Below are 20,263 nucleotides of genomic sequence, written 5' to 3'. Positions count from 1 at the left end.
CAGGAGGAGTGAGGGCCCTGCTGCTCGCAAGCTACAAACTATGAGGAAAAGGGGAGACACGAGAGGTGGATGGTAACAATTGCTTTAGTTATTCGGACCAGCTATAGTGTAAGGCTCGGGTGTTCATGTAAAGCTGCATGAACCAGTTACCTGCCTAAGTATGTAGCAGTACAGACACAGAGGGCTAATACTGCATAACGTGAATGAGAACATGATGCGAGGAACCTGATTTTTTTTTTTTTTTTTTTTTTATAAATAGGCCACACAGGGATCGTTAGGTTAATGCATTGAGGCGGTAGGCCAGTCTGAACAAATGAGTTTTTAGGGCACGCTTAAAACTGTGGGGATTGGGGATTAATCGTATTAACCTAGGTAGTGCATTCCAAAGAATCGGCGCAGCACGTGTAAAGTCTTGGAGACGGGAGTGGGAGGTTCTGATTATTGAGGATGCTAACCTGAGGTCATTAGCGGAGTGGAGGGCACGGGTAGGGTGGTAGACTGAGACCAGGGAGGAGATGTAGGGTGGTGCTGAGCCATGGAGTGCTTTGTGGATGAGGGTAGTAGTTTTGTACTGGATTCTGGAGTGGATGGGTAGCCAGTGTAATGACTGGCACAGGGTAGAGGCATCGGTGTAACGGTTGGTGAGGAATATGATCCTGGCAGCAGCATTCAGGACAGATTGGAGCGGGGAGAGTTTGGTAAGAGGGAGGCCGATTAGTAGAGAGTTACAATAGTCCAGACGAGAATGAATAAGTGAAACAGTCAGAGTTTTTGCAGAGTCGAAATTAAGAAAAGGGCGAATTCTAGAAATGTTTTTGAGATGCAGGTAAGAAGAGCGAGCCAGTGATCGGATGTAGGGGGTGAATGAAAGGTCAGAATCAAGGATGACCCCAAGGCAGCGGGCATGTTGCTTTGGAGTAATGGTGGAGCCGCACACGGAGATGGCAATGTCAGGCAAAGGTAGGTTAGTAGAGGGAGAGAACACGAGGAGTTCAGTTTTTGACAGGTTCAGTTTCAGATAGAGGGAGGACATGATGTTAGAGACAGCGGTAAGACAATCACTGGTGTTTTCTAAAAAGGTCAGTGTGATATCAGGAGCAGAAGTGTACAATTGGGTGTCGTCAGCATAGAGATGGTACTGGAAATTAATCTACTGATTGTTTGTCCAATAGGGGCAGAATACAAAGAGAAGAGTAGGGGGCCTACGACTGATCCTTGAGGAACCCCAACAGTAAGGGGAAGGTGAGAGGAGGAGGAACCAGCAAAAAGGATCCTAATACAAAATAATACAATACCAAGTGGACAACAGAGCGACATGCAGAGAGAATGGCCGAATAATCCGCTGACACTGGAATATGTATGGACACATTCCTGTGTCAGGAGCTGTGATGGCCATAAGAACTAGCAGCCACCGAAAATGCAGAATTTGTCATCTGTGCAATATCAAGTGTGAATGCACAAGAAGCTGCACACTAGAGATAGACCAAATAAATAGCGGCTCACATATCCAAGGCAGAGCAAGGCCTCCAGGTCCAAAAATAGAAAACCGGAAAGAAAGGGGACCAGGACAAAGCGCGGGGGGGGGGGGGGGAGGAGCCCAACGCGTGTCGCCGTTGCACGGACGGCTTCATCAGGGGACGTCTGCTCTCCTCATACAGACTCCATTCCAGTCCGCTCTTCTGGATTTTTAATGCTCTTTATGGAATTTCTCAAGGTGTTAATGGCGCAGATGTCACCGATCAGAAAGGTTCTTTACTCTGTTCTGTATTTTGTGGATTTGGGTAAATTCTTTGTTTTCCTGATTTATAAATCTCCCGTTCTTATCGTCGCTGTCACCAGGACGAGGCTGAAGTCGGTTTCTCGTTCGGCGGTTTCTTATCAGTTTCTTATTCATCGGTTTCTTATTTGTCGGTTTCTCATTCATCAGTTTTTCATTCGTCGGTTTCTCATTCATCAGTTTTTCATTCGTCAGTTTCTCATTCATCAGTTTTTTATTCATCAGTTTCTTATTCATCAGTTTCTTATTCATCAGTTTTTCATTCGTCAGTTTCTCATTCATCAGTTTCTTATTCGTCGGTTTCTCATTCGTCGGTTTCTCATTCGTCGGTTTCTTATTCGTCGGTTTCTTATTCGTCGGTTTCTCATTCGTCGGTTTCTCATTCGTCGGTTTCTTATTCGTCAGTTTCTTATTCGTCAGTTTCTTATTCATCAGTTTCTTATTCATCAGTTTTTCATTCGTCAGTTTCTTATTCGTCGGTTTCTTATTCGTCGGTTTCTTATTCGTCGGTTTCTCATTCGTCGGTTTCTCATTCGTCGGTTTCTCATTCGTCGGTTTCTCATTCGTCGGTTTCTTATTCGTCGGTTTCTTATTCGTCGGTTTCTCATTCGTCGGTTTCTCATTCGTCGGTTTCTTATTCGTCAGTTTCTTATTCGTCAGTTTCTTATTCATCAGTTTCTTATTCATCAGTTTTTCATTCGTCGGTTTCTCATTCATCAGTTTCTTATTCGTCGGTTTCTCATTCGTCGGTTTCTCATTCGTCGGTTTCTTATTCGTCAGTTTCTCATTCGTCAGTTTCTCATTCGTCGGTTTCTTATTCGTCAGTTTCTTATTCGTCAGTTTCTTATTCGTCAGTTTCTTATTCATCAGTTTTTCATTCGTCGGTTTCTCATTCGTCGGTTTCTCATTCGTCGGTTTCTCATTCGTCGGTTTCTCATTCGTCGGTTTCTTATTCGTCGGGTTTCTCATTCGTCGGTTTCTCATTCATCAGTTTCTTATTCGTCAGTTTCTTATTCATCAGTTTCTTATTCATCAGTTTTTCATTCATCGGTTTCTCATTCATCAGTTTCTTATTCGTCGGTTTCTCATTCGTCAGTTTCTCATTCGTCGGTTTCTAATTCGTCGGTTTCTCATTCATCAGTTTCTTATTCATCAGTTTCTTATTCGTCAGTTTCTTATTCATCAGTTTCTTATTCATCAGTTTTTCATTCGTCGGTTTCTTATTCATCAGTTTTCCATTCGTCGGTTTCTCATTCATCAGTTTCTTATTCGTCGGTTTCTCATTCATCAGTTTCTTATTCATCAGTTTCTTATTTGTCAGTTTCTTATTCGTCAGTTTCTTATTCGTCAGTTTCTTATTCATCAGTTTTTCATTCGTCGGTTTCTCATTCATCAGTTTCTTATTCGTCGGTTTCTCATTCGTCGGTTTCTCATTCGTCGGTTTCTTATTCGTCGGGTTTCTCATTCGTCGGTTTCTCATTCATCAGTTTCTTATTCATCAGTTTCTTATTCGTCAGTTTCTTATTCATCAGTTTCTTATTCATCAGTTTCTTATTCGGCGGTTTCTTATTGTCGGTTTCTCATTTGTCAGTTTCTTATTCATCAGTTTTTCATTCGTCGGTTTCTCATTCATCAGTTTCTTATTCGTCGGTTTCTCATTCGTCGGTTTCTCATTCGTCGGTTTCTTATTCGTCGGGTTTCTCATTCGTCGGTTTCTCATTCATCAGTTTCTTATTCATCAGTTTCTTATTCGTCAGTTTCTTATTCATCAGTTTCTTATTCATCAGTTTTTCATTCGTCGGTTTCTTATTCATCAGTTTTCCATTCGTCGGTTTCTCATTCATCAGTTTCTTATTCGTCGGTTTCTCATTCATCAGTTTCTTATTCATCAGTTTCTTATTTGTCAGTTTCTTATTCGTCAGTTTCTTATTCGTCAGTTTCTTATTCATCAGTTTTTCATTCGTCGGTTTCTCATTCATCAGTTTCTTATTCGTCGGTTTCTCATTCGTCGGTTTCTCATTCGTCGGTTTCTTATTCGTCGGGTTTCTCATTCGTCGGTTTCTCATTCATCAGTTTCTTATTCATCAGTTTCTTATTCGTCAGTTTCTTATTCATCAGTTTCTTATTCATCAGTTTCTTATTCGGCGGTTTCTTATTGTCGGTTTCTCATTTGTCAGTTTCTTATTCATCAGTTTTTCATTCGTCGGTTTCTCATTCATCAGTTTCTTATTCGTCGGTTTCTCATTCGTCGGTTTCTCATTCGTCGGTTTCTTATTCGTCGGGTTTCTCATTCGTCGGTTTCTCATTCATCAGTTTCTTATTCATCAGTTTCTTATTCGTCAGTTTCTTATTCATCAGTTTCTTATTCATCAGTTTCTTATTCGTCGGTTTCTTATTCGTTGGTTTCTCATTCGTCGGTTTCTTATTCGGCGGTTTCTTATTGTCGGTTTCTCATTCGTCAGTTTCTCATTCGTCGGTTTCTTATTCATCAGTTTCTTATTCATCGGTTTCTTATTCTTCGGTTTTTCATTCGTCGGTTTATCATTCATCGGTTTCTTATTCGGCGGTTTCTTATTCTTCAGTTTCTCATTCGTCGGTTTCTCATTCGTCAGTTTCTTATTCATCAGTTTGCCCACTTTCATGCCAATTCTGATGCCCAGAACGCATTTGGGCCAGGCTGGAGGGACCTGGGTTTGATGTGGGGCAACATGTTCTATATGTCTGCACTGTGATATCAGTGGCCCAAAGTCATTTAACCCTTTCATTAACGCCCTTCGGTGCCGACTTTGATGCCCATTAATGTGCCAGGTTTATAATTTTTGTAGCTGTTAAGTGTATTCACATCCATCAGGACTCTTGCTGCATTGTATGTTATTATTATTATTATTTTTTGTTAACCCTATAAACGCAAAATTAGACCTACCGGTTGTCATGGTCCAGTCCGCAGTTTATTTTCATTTTTTCTCTTTTGAGACTGGTCATGCGGGGGTTAATCTCCTCAGCCTCGTTCTTGAGCTAGTTGGGCTATTTCAGTCCCTCACAGCCTGCCTGTTAGGCCGGGGTCACACTAGACCGTAATACGGACGAGTGCAATGCGATAAAAAATCGCATAGCACTCGCCCCAATGTTAATCTATGGGGCAGCTCCCATCATCCGATATTTTCTCGGCCGTATTCAGGATCTGAGTGAAATCGCAGCATGCTGCGATTGTCAACGTATCTCGGGCGAGACTCGCCAATGAAAGTCTATGGGTGCGAGAAAACATCGGATTACATACGGACCATGCGTGTGCATTGCGAGAAATACGGAAGACTTCTCCAGGTGACAGGAAATTGAATCATCCATTATCATGAAGCTTTGGAATGCTAATTTCTGGCCCACGCTGGATTGTAAACCAGGAAGCACGCCTCCACGGAGTGTTCTGTAGTAGCAGCATGGCCAGGCATATTAATGTGGAGATGCTCATTGCTCTGGTCCATGATAGGCCCGAATTATGGGACCAACGCGACGCACATTATGCGGACCGTGCACGTAAAGATGCAGCATGGAGGTCAATATGTCGCCACATGTTCCCCGATTTTGATGAGCGACCTCAAGAGGTTCAGCAAGAAATATGTAAGTACCATTCTTCAAAATTTTTTTTTTTTTTTTTTTCATGTAAGCCTGAAAGCATCATATGTGTTTTGCTTATGATGTTAGTAAATCATCCATGCTCTTGGTTCAAGATGCCAAAACATTCCCAAGAGACACAAATATGGCTTTAAATTAATTTAGCTATAGTCCGTTAATATAGGGCCAAAGGAATTTTATGTCCCCCTAGCCCATGTGTTTTGGCAAAGCCTGTAACTGTTTGTGTGTGATATTTATCTCAAATATTTTGTATATTTGCAGTCAATGATGTAAATAGACGCTGGCGGAGTTGCCGGGACCAATACCGGCGTGAGCGTCAAGTTCATGGGCGGAGTGGTGATGCAGCCCCCAAAAAAAGGAAATACCTTTATTATGACCGTCTAAATTTTCTTGCCCCGGTGATGGAGCTACGACCGTAAGTGCATGCATGTGTACAAATATTTAACACATCTTATTATGTGAATATGTATGTATTTTTTAATATAAATAATGTTTTGTGAAATACAGAACAGAGTCAAATCTGACTGAAAGAGAGACTGGATCTGACTCTGAGTTGCTGATTGACCCTGTTGCTGAAGATGCAGAATTGGCTGGACCATCTGGGCAAGCAACAGGCAGCAACCACCCACCACCACCACCACAACCAGCAGCAGCGTCTACCGCTCCACAGGAGGAAAATCCTGAGGTTGATGAAGGAGGCCAGAGCAGCAGTCCAACATTGGCTCTGGATACATCACCACAGCCTACTACCAGACCAAACCGTGGTCGTCGCAGAAGGGTGGCTTTGAACATTGGCACCAGGAGGCAAGTTTATAACGGGTTGTTGGACTATTTGTCCCGAGCTGCCAATGATGATGGGGAGGAAGCTTACTTCCGCAGTCTTGCCCGCTATTTACGTCCCATTCCACGCTCGCTCAGGCTGCGGACCAGAGGTTGCATCCAAATTTTGCTAGATGCCGCAACACCCCCAAACAACCCCACTAATATTTTTAATTATCTTGAACGGTGGCAAATGTCATCTACCAACCTTCTAAACAAAGCACAAAGAGAAAAAGACAAGACCAAAAAGATGGTATGCACACCCAAAAGGTACGTAAATCAATATATAAACTTTAATAACACCTCAAAAAACAACAAACACAGGATAAAACCATTTAAAATCGGCCTAAATATAGGACCAATAGGCCCCACCCCTATACAATGGTACAAAATATGGCATAGTAGAACAAAATACCAAAAACAATAGCATAAATGGCTAGATATAGCAACATATAATGTCCCTAATGTATAGTGTATAATATAACACAAAACTGACAGAATATATAGCTCAAGGGTCTAGCTGACCTGATGACACAGCTGAGAAGGGTAATGGTACACAATATACTTCAAATATAGTGAGATCCAGAAGATTACTTGCAAAGATGTGTACATATAAATGATACCATTCCAATATAGGACATGTGCACATATTGTTAATACCATACCAGTATAAATCATGGGGTACCCATGATAATACGCAGCCAGCAAAAAATATACCCCAGTGAAGTCAATCAGGGAGACATCTGATACTACCAAAAAAATGGAGAGGGTAGCGTCAGTGCAGGCAGCTCAAGTAAGTGACCCATAGTCAGTTGGGCGCAAGACCAAGTAGGGGGTGAGGCGGAAGCCCCACGCGTATCGCTGCGGGACGCAGCTTCGTCAGGGGAAGTGGATTGTCAGCCGTTCTGAGAGGTATATATACAGTTAAATAATTGTGGAGTGAATACGCACCGGTGTGCAGAGCCGGGTAGGGACGCCAGTCACAGCCGCCGCATGGTGGAGAACAGGAAGTGGCTATAGCCGGAAGTGTATATCGTTGTCATGGTGCCACTGCGCATGCGCAACGAATACACAAAGGGGGAGAGCATACCGCGCACGCGTCGCTGCACACACCGTAGTCAGGCGTAGAGACAGGCACAATAGCCGCCGCGCACACGGGAAGAAGCAATGACAGTCAAGTGTGATTTACATAGAGGGAGAACAAAACAGGTAGATAGACAAATACATAGGCTAGATCAAAGGAACAATAATGTATTAAGGCAGGGAACACCAGCAGGAATAATAAAGAACTTTGATACAGGCATAAGGTGTAAAATAGAAGTACCATGTCATTTGCCTCCTGAAAAATAACAGGATATACAGCCACAAAGGGCATGGCAATAGATGGTATAGTATTACAAGTACACCAATAATGGTGCCGATTGAAAAAAGTAAAAATAATCAAAAAAGGATAATAAAAAAGAGAGATCCAAGTACGGGAAAGCTATTGGTATAATTATATTTAGTACATCCACAATATGTGAAAAAGGTGACAGACGTAGCTGCACCAAGGCATAAGGTACCAAGCTATAGCTCAGGACCTGATAGAAAGGGCCCGCTGCAGGTAAATAATAAACCAACCAATAGCCATATCCCAGGGCAAATAGATAATTAACCACTAGGTCCAGGTACAATAGTTTTTATTGTTAAATAGATAATATGTGTATGGTGACTAAAAAGTCTATAATGTTCACAAAAAAAAGAAGAAAAACCTGTAAAAATGTGGACACAGAAAACCAATGAATTAAAGATATATACAGTACAGCGAAAAATTATTATATATACTGGAAATCTGGAATGGCCCAGAATGCCAGTACAAAGAAATGTAAACAATTCATCCTTGTCAAAGTCCATCTTCCACAGAAATCCAGGAAAAGAGTAATTGGATAGTAATGGTCCAGATGTAGACGTCCTGTAAGCCGATGTAGGCACTGAGGAAGTCATAATGTCCATCCGAAGTCAAGAAAGGTACACAAATCAGCCAAAGCTAGGAGTTTCCACTTGAAGGATGGAGGACAGAACTGGGTCTGCCTGCATGTTGATAATCAGTCTTATGCAAGGTCCATGTCCCACCAAGATCCAAAAAAGGGTATAATAGAGCTAGATAGGCTCAAATGTAGATGACGGCCAATGGAAACCTCAAAAAGATGTAGTCCAATAATCAACAAAATAAATGGCACTAAGGTGCGTAGCATAACAGGAATTGGCCCTATAAGGATAAATAAATAAATGAGTGCCGTGGCATAGATATAGAGTACTCTTATTCGTAAGTATCGGCATAAACTATACAAGTCCAATGAGAACCAAAGAACTGGACCCCCGTCTCAGCCCAAGAACCCTGTAAATAAGAGCTCTTCATTTAGGCCCTGTGGTGCCATAGACCTAAGGTTGAAAATCCACCTGGATTCAATTCGAAGCAGTAGCTTATGTGGATTCCCACCCCTCCCCCCATATAGAACCTTCTGTAGGCCCACAACACTGGTATTAGAAGTAGAACACCCATGGACTGCCAAAAAATGCGCAGCTACCGGGGTGAGGGGCTTACCCTTACGTTGGTCTGCGGCCGCCAAGTGGATGGTAGACATGTGTTTCTGTATCCTTTTTCTCAATTCCTGAGAAGTCTGGCCCACATAAGGTTTACCACATGGGCAAATAATGACATAAACGACATCCTTTGTCTTGCAGTTGATATAGTGCTTAAGGGAGTGGATAGTAGAGTCTACTGGATTAAAGAAGGTATTTTTAGTGGGCGTCATAAAAGCACAAACATTGCACCCACCACAAGGAAAGGACCCCTTCAATACCACTCCCCTATTTAATCTGACTGTGGGCCTAGAAAAGTGGCTGGACGTAAGTAAATCCAGCAAATTTGGGGCCCGTCTAGTCACAAGTAGCGGCCTATCACTAGTGACCTCTGCGGTCTGGGCATCAGTCCTAAGAATAGACCAATGTCGATTAATGATGTTCTTTACCTGATGCCAACTATTATTATAGTCCGTGATGAATCTGGTGGTATGATCAGGGTTTCGCGGTCTGGAGGTCAGTAATGATGTTTGATCCTCCCGTCATGCTCTCTGGAAGGCCGATGAAATCACTCGCTTTGGATATCCCCTCTGCTTGAAGCGTCTTGTAAGATCATGAGCCTGTGTTATGAAATCGGCATCATGGGTGCAATTACGCCTCACCCGCAAAAATTGACTGATAGGTACACCCACCTTCGTATGGAAAGGGTGAAAGCTATTAAATTCAAGCAGAGAGTTGGTAGCAGTGGTCTTGCGGAAAAGGTCCGTAATCAGCCGATGACCCTCAACAGAGATCTTCAAGTCCAGGTATGTAGCGGACACTGTAGACATAGAATGTGTAAGTAGAATATTATAGATATTAGTATTCAAATCCTGTAAGAACTGTACACACTCGGTCTCAGTGCCCAACCACAGAAAGAACACATCGTCAATGTATCGATGCCAGTGACGCACTTTTTCTTGGAACATCGCAGAAGGGTATACCACCGTCTCCTCCCACCAGCCTAAAAAAATGTTCGCATAAGCTGGCGCACATTTGGCCCCCATGGCAACACCAGATACTTGAAGGTAAAAGGTCCGGTCAAAAAGGAAGAAATTATGGTGTAAAACAAATTTCAAGAGTTCGAGGAGGAACATATGGTGTTGGGTGTCTTCCTGTTCCCTTTTGGTAAGAAAAAAGGAAAGCGCATTAATGCCATCCGTATGCCTGATGTTGGAATATAAGGATTCCACATCACATGTGACCAAATAAAAATCGGTAGGTAGACTGATGTCACGAATCACTTCAATGAAGTGAGCGGAATCCCTAACATATGATGGTAGTGATGTTGCAATGGGCTGTAAAAAGAAGTCTATGTAGTTACAAGCTTTTTCACATAGGCTGCCAATGCTGGAAACGATGGGACGACCGGGGGGCTGTTTGTCGTCCTTGTGGATTTTTGGAAGCATATAGAATGTTGCGATGATAGGGTCCTCCACCCACATGTACCGTTTTTCATTGGGAGTGATAATGTCCAACTGGTTGGCTCTACAAAGTAAGGTTTGATATTTAGACAAAAATACCTGTGTAGGGTCTGATGGTAATCTGTTATAAAATTGTCTATTATTCAATTGCCTACTAGCCTCCTCCAGGTACATATGGGTGGGCCACAGGATGACATTGCCCCCCTTGTCCGCTTCCTTAATAATAAAGGCCCCATTGTTCCTCAAAGCAGAGATGGCACGATTTTCTGCAAATGAAAGATTAGGAGGTGTGCTCACCTGAGGAGACATAGCCACAATGTCACGTTTGACCAACTCATAAAAAATCTTCACAGCAGGAACCAAGGAAAAGGAAGGTGTCCTAGATGATTTATTTCTGTAGGGAAATCTGTTGTTACGGGACGCTGATTGATTTTCCTCCAGTAAATCGACCAAATCCTGAAAGACCTGACGTTCATCCTGGGGGATATTGTGCAGAATATTAGGTCTTTTGTACATCACTTGAAAGGTGATGTTCCTGCAGAAAAGATACAAATCTTTTATCAGGGTGAATTTATCTATCCTATGTGTAGGGACAAACGTCAGGCCCCTACGGAGGACCGACAATTCCACCTGAGACAAGGAATAATCAGATAAATTAATAACCTGCAAATCACTCGCTTTGGATATCCCCTCTGCTTGAAGCGTCTTGTAAGATCATGAGCCTGTGTTATGAAATCGGCATCATGGGTGCAATTACGCCTCACCCGCAAAAATTGACTGATAGGTACACCCACCTTCGTATGGAAAGGGTGAAAGCTATTAAATTCAAGCAGAGAGTTGGTAGCAGTGGTCTTGCGGAAAAGGTCCGTAATCAGCCGATGACCCTCAACAGAGATCTTCAAGTCCAGGTATGTAGCGGACACTGTAGACATAGAATGTGTAAGTAGAATATTATAGATATTAGTATTCAAATCCTGTAAGAACTGTACACACTCGGTCTCAGTGCCCAACCACAGAAAGAACACATCGTCAATGTATCGATGCCAGTGACGCACTTTTTCTTGGAACATCGCAGAAGGGTATACCACCGTCTCCTCCCACCAGCCTAAAAAAATGTTCGCATAAGCTGGCGCACATTTGGCCCCCATGGCAACACCAGATACTTGAAGGTAAAAGGTAATCAGGCTCAAAGAGACACTTGACAAGTATGAGACTGAGGTCATTGCTGGGAAACGCAAGAAGTTTCTACGAGACAAGATGGATTATGAACACCAGCAGGTGTATCGATGGAGGCACAGAGGTAATGCCAGAACTGGTCCTCCATCTGCTAATAGGAACTTCCATCTCCCCACTAGTACTGAACCCTCCCTTAGAGGGGCTAGCTCGAGTGATTTTTTGTCCTCTACGGGGAGCGAGCTCGACCGCGGACCAGACGGGGTAGAAGAAAGAAGACCTCCCACAAGAAAACGGTTCACACAGTACCGGGGGAGGACATCACCATACCGGCACAAGTACCCCACTCGACGCAAGTAGATGATCTGGAGACCCAGGACATTCCTATGCCTGAACCTGAGGTACAACATAATGTTTTGCAGGTTATTAATTTATCTGATTATTCCTTGTCTCAGATGGAATTGTCGGTCCTCCGTAGGGGCCTGACGTTTGTCCCTACACATAGGATAGATAAATTCACCCTGATAAAAGATTTGTATCTTTTCTGCAGGAACATCACCTTTCAAGTGATGTACAAAAGACCTAATATTCTGCACAATATCCCCCAGGATGAACGTCAGGTCTTTCAGGATTTGGTCGATTTACTGGAGGAAAATCAATCAGCGTCCCGTAACAACAGATTTCCCTACAGAAATAAATCATCTAGGACACCTTCCTTTTCCTTGGTTCCTGCTGTGAAGATTTTTTATGAGTTGGTCAAACGTGACATTGTGGCTATGTCTCCTCAGGTGAGCACACCTCCTAATCTTTCATTTGCAGAAAATCGTGCCATCTCTGCTTTGAGGAACAATGGGGCCTTTATTATTAAGGAAGCGGACAAGGGGGGCAATGTCGTCCTGTGGCCCACCCATATGTACCTGAAGGAGGCTAGTAGGCAATTGAATAATAGACAATTTTATAACAGATTACCATCAGACCCTACACAGGTATTTTTGTCTAAATATCAAACCTTACTTTGTAGAGCCAACCAGTTGGACATTATCACTCCCAATGAAAAACGGTACATGTGGGTGGAGGACCCTATCATCGCAACATTCTATATGCTTCCAAAAATCCACAAGGACGACAAACAGCCCCCCGGTCGTCCCATCGTTTCCAGCATTGGCAACCTATGTGAAAAAGCTTGTAACTACATAGACTTCTTTTTACAGCCCATTGCAACATCACTACCATCATATGTTAGGGATTCCGCTCACTTCATTGAAGTGATTCGTGACATCAGTCTACCTACCGATTTTTATTTGGTCACATGTGATGTGGAATCCTTATATTCCAACATCAGGCATACGGATGGCATTAATGCGCTTTCCTTTTTTCTTACCAAAAGGGAACAGGAAGACACCCAACACCATATGTTCCTCCTCGAACTCTTGAAATTTGTTTTACACCATAATTTCTTCCTTTTTGACCGGACCTTTTACCTTCAAGTATCTGGTGTTGCCATGGGGGCCAAATGTGCGCCAGCTTATGCGAACATTTTTTTAGGCTGGTGGGAGGAGACGGTGGTATACCCTTCTGCGATGTTCCAAGAAAAAGTGCGTCACTGGCATCGATACATTGACGATGTGTTCTTTCTGTGGTTGGGCACTGAGACCGAGTGTGTACAGTTCTTACAGGATTTGAATACTAATATCTATAATATTCTACTTACACATTCTATGTCTACAGTGTCCGCTACATACCTGGACTTGAAGATCTCTGTTGAGGGTCATCGGCTGATTACGGACCTTTTCCGCAAGACCACTGCTACCAACTCTCTGCTTGAATTTAATAGCTTTCACCCTTTCCATACGAAGGTGGGTGTACCTATCAGTCAATTTTTGCGGGTGAGGCGTAATTGCACCCATGATGCCGATTTCATAACACAGGCTCATGATCTTACAAGACGCTTCAAGCAGAGGGGATATCCAAAGCGAGTGATTTCATCGGCCTTCCAGAGAGCACGACGGGAGGATCAAACATCATTACTGACCTCCAGACCGCGAAACCCTGATCATACCACCAGATTCATCACGGACTATAATAATAGTTGGCATCAGGTAAAGAACATCATTAATCGACATTGGTCTATTCTTAGGACTGATGCCCAGACCGCAGAGGTCACTAGTGATAGGCCGCTACTTGTGACTAGACGGGCCCCAAATTTGCTGGATTTACTTACGTCCAGCCACTTTTCTAGGCCCACAGTCAGATTAAATAGGGGAGTGGTATTGAAGGGGTCCTTTCCTTGTGGTGGGTGCAATGTTTGTGCTTTTATGACGCCCACTAAAAATACCTTCTTTAATCCAGTAGACTCTACTATCCACTCCCTTAAGCACTATATCAACTGCAAGACAAAGGATGTCGTTTATGTCATTATTTGCCCATGTGGTAAACCTTATGTGGGCCAGACTTCTCAGGAATTGAGAAAAAGGATACAGAAACACATGTCTACCATCCACTTGGCGGCCGCAGACCAACGTAAGGGTAAGCCCCTCACCCCGGTAGCTGCGCATTTTTTGGCAGTCCATGGGTGTTCTACTTCTAATACCAGTGTTGTGGGCCTACAGAAGGTTCTATATGGGGGGAGGGGTGGGAATCCACATAAGCTACTGCTTCGAATTGAATCCAGGTGGATTTTCAACCTTAGGTCTATGGCACCACAGGGCCTAAATGAAGAGCTCTTATTTACAGGGTTCTTGGGCTGAGACGGGGGTCCAGTTCTTTGGTTCTCATTGGACTTGTATAGTTTATGCCGATACTTACGAATAAGAGTACTCTATATCTATGCCACGGCACTCATTTATTTATTTATCCTTATAGGGCCAATTCCTGTTATGCTACGCACCTTAGTGCCATTTATTTAGTTGACTATTGGACTACATCTTTTTGAGGTTTCCATTGGCCGTCATCTACATTTGAGCCTATCTAGCTCTATTATACCCTTTTTTGGATCTTGGTGGGACATGGACCTTGCATAAGACTGATTATCAACATGCAGGCAGACCCAGTTCTGTCCTCCATCCTTCAAGTGGAAACTCCTAGCTTTGGCTGATTTGTGTACCTTTCTTGACTTCGGATGGACATTATGACTTCCTCAGTGCCTACATCGGCTTACAGGACGTCTACATCTGGACCATTACTATCCAATTACTCTTTTCCTGGATTTCTGTGGAAGATGGACTTTGACAAGGATGAATTGTTTACATTTCATTGTACTGGCATTCTGGGCCATTCCAGATTTCCAGTATATATAATAATTTTTCGCTGTACTGTATATATCTTTAATTCATTGGTTTTCTGTGTCCACATTTTTACAGGTTTTTTTTTTTTTTTTTTTTGTGAACATTATAGACTTTTTAGTCACCATACACATATTATCTATTTAACAATAAAAACTATTGTACCTGGACCTAGTGGCTAATTATCTATTTGCCCTGGGATATGGCTATTGGTTGGTTTATTATTTACCTGCAGCGGGCCCTTTCTATCAGGTCCTGAGCTATAGCTTGGTACCTTATGCCTTGGTGCAGCTACGTCTGTCACCTTTTTCACATATTGTGGATGTACTAAATATAATTATACCAATAGCTTTCCCGTACTTGGATCTCTCTTTTTTATTATCCTTTTTTGATTATTTTTACTTTTTTCAATCGGCACCATTATTGGTGTACTTGTAATACTATACCATCTATTGCCATGCCCTTTGTGGCTGTATATCCTGTTATTTTTCAGGAGGCAAATGACATGGTACTTCTATTTTACACCTTATGCCTGTATCAAAGTTCTTTATTATTCCTGCTGGTGTTCCCTGCCTTAATACATTATTGTTCCTTTGATCTAGCCTATGTATTTGTCTATCTACCTGTTTTGTTCTCCCTCTATGTAAATCACACTTGACTGTCATTGCTTCTTCCCGTGTGCGCGGCGGCTATTGTGCCTGTCTCTACGCCTGACTACGGTGTGTGCAGCGACGCGTGCGCGGTATGCTCTCCCCCTTTGTGTATTCGTTGCGCATGCGCAGTGGCACCATGACAACGATATACACTTCCGGCTATAGCCACTTCCTGTTCTCCACCATGCGGCGGCTGTGACTGGCGTCCCTACCCGGCTCTGCACACCGGTGCATATTCACTCCACAATTATTTAACTGTATATATACCTCTCAGAACGGCTGACAATCCACTTCCCCTGACGAAGCTGCGTCCCGCAGCGATACGCGTGGGGCTTCCGCCTCACCCCCTACTTGGTCTTGCGCCCAACTGACTATGGGTCACTTACTTGAGCTGCCTGCACTGACGCTACCCTCTCCATTTTTTTTGGTAGTATCAGATGTCTCCCTGATTGACTTCACTGGGGTATATTTTTTGCTGGCTGCGTATTATCATGGGTACCCCATGATTTATACTGGTATGGTATTAACAATATGTGCACATGTCCTATATTGGAATGGTATCATTTATATGTACACATCTTTGCAAGTAATCTTCTGGATCTCACTATATTTGAAGTATATTGTGTACCATTACCCTTCTCAGCTGTGTCATCAGGTCAGCTAGACCCTTGAGCTATATATTCTGTCAGTTTTGTGTTATATTATACACTATACATTAGGGACAATATATGTTGCTATATCTAGCCATTTATGCTATTGTTTTTGGTATTTTGTTCTACTATGCCATATTTTGTACCATTGTATAGGGGTGGGGCCTATTGGTCCTATATTTAGGCCGATTTTAAATGGTTTTATCCTGTGTTTGTTGTTTTTTGAGGTGTTATTAAAGTTTATATATTGATTTACGTACCTTTTGGGTGTGCATACCATCTTTTTGGTCTTGTCTTTTTCTCTTTGTGCTTTGTTTAGATTACTTTACAGACCAGGTTTTGCACCCTATTTTTTGATTTGTGCAGGGGTGCACCCCTTACATATATATTTACAATCTACCAACCTTCTGGCGGTGCAAGACCTTCCACAGGACCAATCACAAACTGTGTCAGCACCACCCCCGCAACCTATAGCTCCACAACAACAGCCTGCACAAAGCACACAACAAGGCCAAAACAGGGGTATTTATGATTTTGCAGCACATCCCCAATCTGACCACTTGAACAGACACATGTTTGGAGGCTGGTCCCAACATGTGTCTGCTCGACATGGCCATATTGGGGGTTCGGAACAAATGGGTCAAGCCAGTAGCCAGGACTTGATGCCCTTCTACCCTCCACATCAAGTGTTAGGTCATACACATGATCGCAGCTTGCAGCAACACCCGCAATTTCTATCTGCAATAACACAGGTAGACAGAGTGGTTGGTCAACCACCCAGGCCAAGTTCCGCACATGCTGGACACCCGCCATCACCATCACCACCCCCAACCTACCATAACCTGTAATGTTTTGGATGTTAGATTTTGCCTGTCATTTTGGCCTTTTGTTGGCCTTAGTTATCATCAGATACATATTACACCAATTTCTGAATGAAATTATGTGAATTATTAACTTAGAATCTAAAAAAAAATTAAGGCAAAACAGCATTGTCTTGCCAAACCGTAGATCCCTCTGGTGACACAAAAAAATTGGTTAAAACATCACGAACTTTTAGGCCAGAGGGCTGACGACGTGAAGGACGAACACGTGTAGTTGTCAAGACAGTATTTGCATAATCAATGTCATCTGCAGCAGATGATGGGCAATCATGGTCTCTTGTAAAGTTGTGAAGAACAACACATGCTTTAATCACGCCATTTACATTGCCTTCACGCAGTTGGATTGCAGACTGAAGGACCCGCCATTTTGCACTGAGAATGCCGAATGAACACTCGACCAGACGGCGGGCACGGGAAAGACGCAAATTAAAGATTCTGCGCCGGTAGTCCAGGCCTCTCCGTGGATAGGGTCTCATGACGGTCCTTGATAATTGAAAGGCCTCATCTGCTACCATCATGTAAGGCACCGCATCCAAATTAGCCCCTGGTATGTGACTTGGGGGTGGGAGATCCAATTCATTGTTGCGCAGCCGCCAACCCATAATGGAAGAACTGAAGACTCTAGAGTCTCCAGTTCTCCCATAGGCCCCAATATCTACAATTATAAACCTGTAGTTGCTGTCGACTAGGGCCAACAGCACTACAGAGAAAAACTGTTTATAATTATAGAATTGTGTCCCTGAACCTGGCGGCTTACGCACACGGATGTGCTTTCCATCAAGTGCCCCAATACAGTGCGGAAACTGGCAGGTGTCCTGAAATCCTTGAGCAATACGTAACCAGTCTGCAATTTTTGGTTCAGGCATCACCTCTTGATGGAGTCTTCTCCAGATTTCCGTGCATGTATCCCGCACAGTCCCAGAAATTGTAGATTTGACCAATAAAAACTCTAAATGCAGGGCCGCATATGATAGGCCAGTGGCAAGGAAGCTAAAAGACAAAATAATATTTTTATCAAAGATAAAATTAACACAATACAGGGTGATATGGGGCAATCAAACACTTTTTTTTACTTTTAAAAAAAATTAGATGCTATGGCTTTGATCTTTAAAAAAAATTACATAAAGAAAATAAGGACAAATTATGTTGAAGTTACTTAACCATTTAAGTATATAATTTGAATAAGGGGTATCGACAAAAAAATGAGTAACATATTGGGTCAATTAGTATTAAGGCATACCGCAAGGTAAGGATAAGGCGCTCCTCAGCTGAAATAGATTTGCGCATCCTGGTGTCCTTCTTCGTGATCCCTGGACGCAAAATCTCCAACAAAATGTCAAAGGTTTGAATCCTCATCCGACAATAGTTGAAGAACTTGTCCGGATTAGTCCTCAGAGCAGCATACAGACGGCTGAAATGGCCTTTATTGATACGTTGTTTGATAAGTGGATGTACCCACATCCGTCTCCGCCTCCTCGGATCTACAATAACTGGGTATGGCTGCCCAAAACGTTGGGAAAGTACCCAGTTGAAAAGCACACGCTCTGTGGTGTTGAAAGTCAGTCGATCAGACATGTTTCTCATCAATCCGAAGTGCATCAACACAAGCAGGGACTCTACTGCATAGATTGGTGGGTGGCACCTGTGTTTAGGGCCATTAAATAATGTTCTTGGTGATGATTTAAATTTTTTCAGGTGGAAAAACCATTATATGTCCATTTTGCAAGCCTGCGAGAAATTCTCGCCATACGGATGCCATACGGATGTCACACGGATGTCAAACGGCTCATTTGATGCGAGAAAATCGCATCCTCGCACTGCACACGGATCACTGTTTTGTAAAAATTTTTGCGATTCTCCTCCGTCAAAAACGGACCGTTTTTTTATACGTTGTGTGTGTCCCCGGCCTTAGTGATAGTTTATGCTTCCCAGCTTGAGCCCCTGACCTGTATCCTGATTTTGGTGATCCTTGTGTCTCTGTCTGCCTGTACCCGTGTATGACCCGATCTGTTCCCTGGGCTTCGACTCTTGTTTTCTGTCTCTGATACCACGTTACCCTCCTGGTTCTGACTTTGGCTTGTACCCCGACTTTGTCTTACGTCTCACGTTTTGGTTACCACGTTCCCGGTAGGCTCTTATTCCTTGCATGTCCCTGACTATTCTCCTGACTGCCCCTGTGTACAGTACTGATATCTGTATCTGTTGGCTTGTCTGACTTCTCATTACCTGTGACACCTGTGCCTGAGCTCTGTGTTACTACGCTTAGTGTTTAACCTCTCTTCCCTCACCAGCTCCCCCTGGTGGAGGTTGCATTACATTATCACTAACCTAACATTAAAACGGGATTTTGCATTTTTTTTCCTCTGGTCATGGATCCGCTGCATAACTTGGCGGACCAAGTGTCCAGTTTGACACAGATGGTGCGGAATTTTTCTGTGAGACATCAGTCCCTTGTCACGTCTCAAACCCACCTACAGAAAAAACTGACTGAGACTGTTATGACCGTGCAGGAAAACACCTCTCATGTTGTTAGTCTACCTGGTGACTCTGTGGATGTTGTTTTGCAGTCTCCAGAACCCTCGGTTAAGCTTCCAGACACGTTTTCTGGTGAAAAACATAAATTTCACATTTTTAGGGAGAGTTGTAAATTATGGTTTTCTCTTAGACCTCGATCATCTGGGGATGAGACTCAGCGGGTAGTGATTATTATCTCCCTACTTAGAAAGGGTCCCCAATCCTGGGCTTTCTCTCTGCCCCCTACTGCCCCTGAAAGGAGGTCGGTGGATAGGTTCTTTGAGGCCCTAGGACTGATTTATGGCAGAGGACACCATTATGGATCTGGTTTGGGGAAGCATTCAGCTGAATGGTATAGCTCCGAGTTCCGTCGATGGTCCACTGAGGTATCTTGGGATGACTCCGCACTGAGATGTCTATTCAGAAAGGGACTATCGGATTGCTTGAAGGACGCTCTGGCTCTCCATCCAGCTCCCAGCTCTTTGGATGAGGCTATGACTCAGGCTATCCGTATGGATCGGAGGCTACGGGAAAGAGGTCTTACGCAACGAAGGATTCCGTTGTTCCCTGTTAACCCTGATGTTTTGCTTCCATCTGAACCTATGGAGGTGGGAGCCACCAACCTCAAAGAGAAAGAGAGGAAACGGCGGCGCGATGTAAAGCTGTGTTTTTTCTGCGGAGATCCCGGACACTGGAAAAAGGACTGCCCCTCCTGTCCTTCGTTTAACAAGCGTCTGAGTCTGGGTGATCATCGTGGAGGTCACTCAGATTCTCAGGTACCATTTTTCCTCATTTGCAAAGATACTGTTAAAAGTGGAACTTGGTGTGGAGAACAGCTTGGTTCATACTTCGGCTTTTGT

General features: G+C 43.3%; 1 protein-coding gene across 1 annotated transcript in view; it reads right to left on the bottom strand.

Moving 5' to 3' along the window:
* The window catches only part of LOC138657409 (zinc finger protein 585A-like), a 186,745-nt gene that overhangs the window by 100,262 nt on the left and 66,220 nt on the right, over window positions 1–20,263 (bottom strand). The gene's annotated exons all lie outside the window — the stretch shown is intronic.

This window comes from Ranitomeya imitator, chromosome 1 (genome assembly GCF_032444005.1).
Source record: "Ranitomeya imitator isolate aRanImi1 chromosome 1, aRanImi1.pri, whole genome shotgun sequence".
NCBI classification, from domain to species: Eukaryota; Metazoa; Chordata; class Amphibia; order Anura; family Dendrobatidae; genus Ranitomeya; species Ranitomeya imitator.
This window is presented reverse-complemented; position numbering and strand designations above follow the sequence as displayed.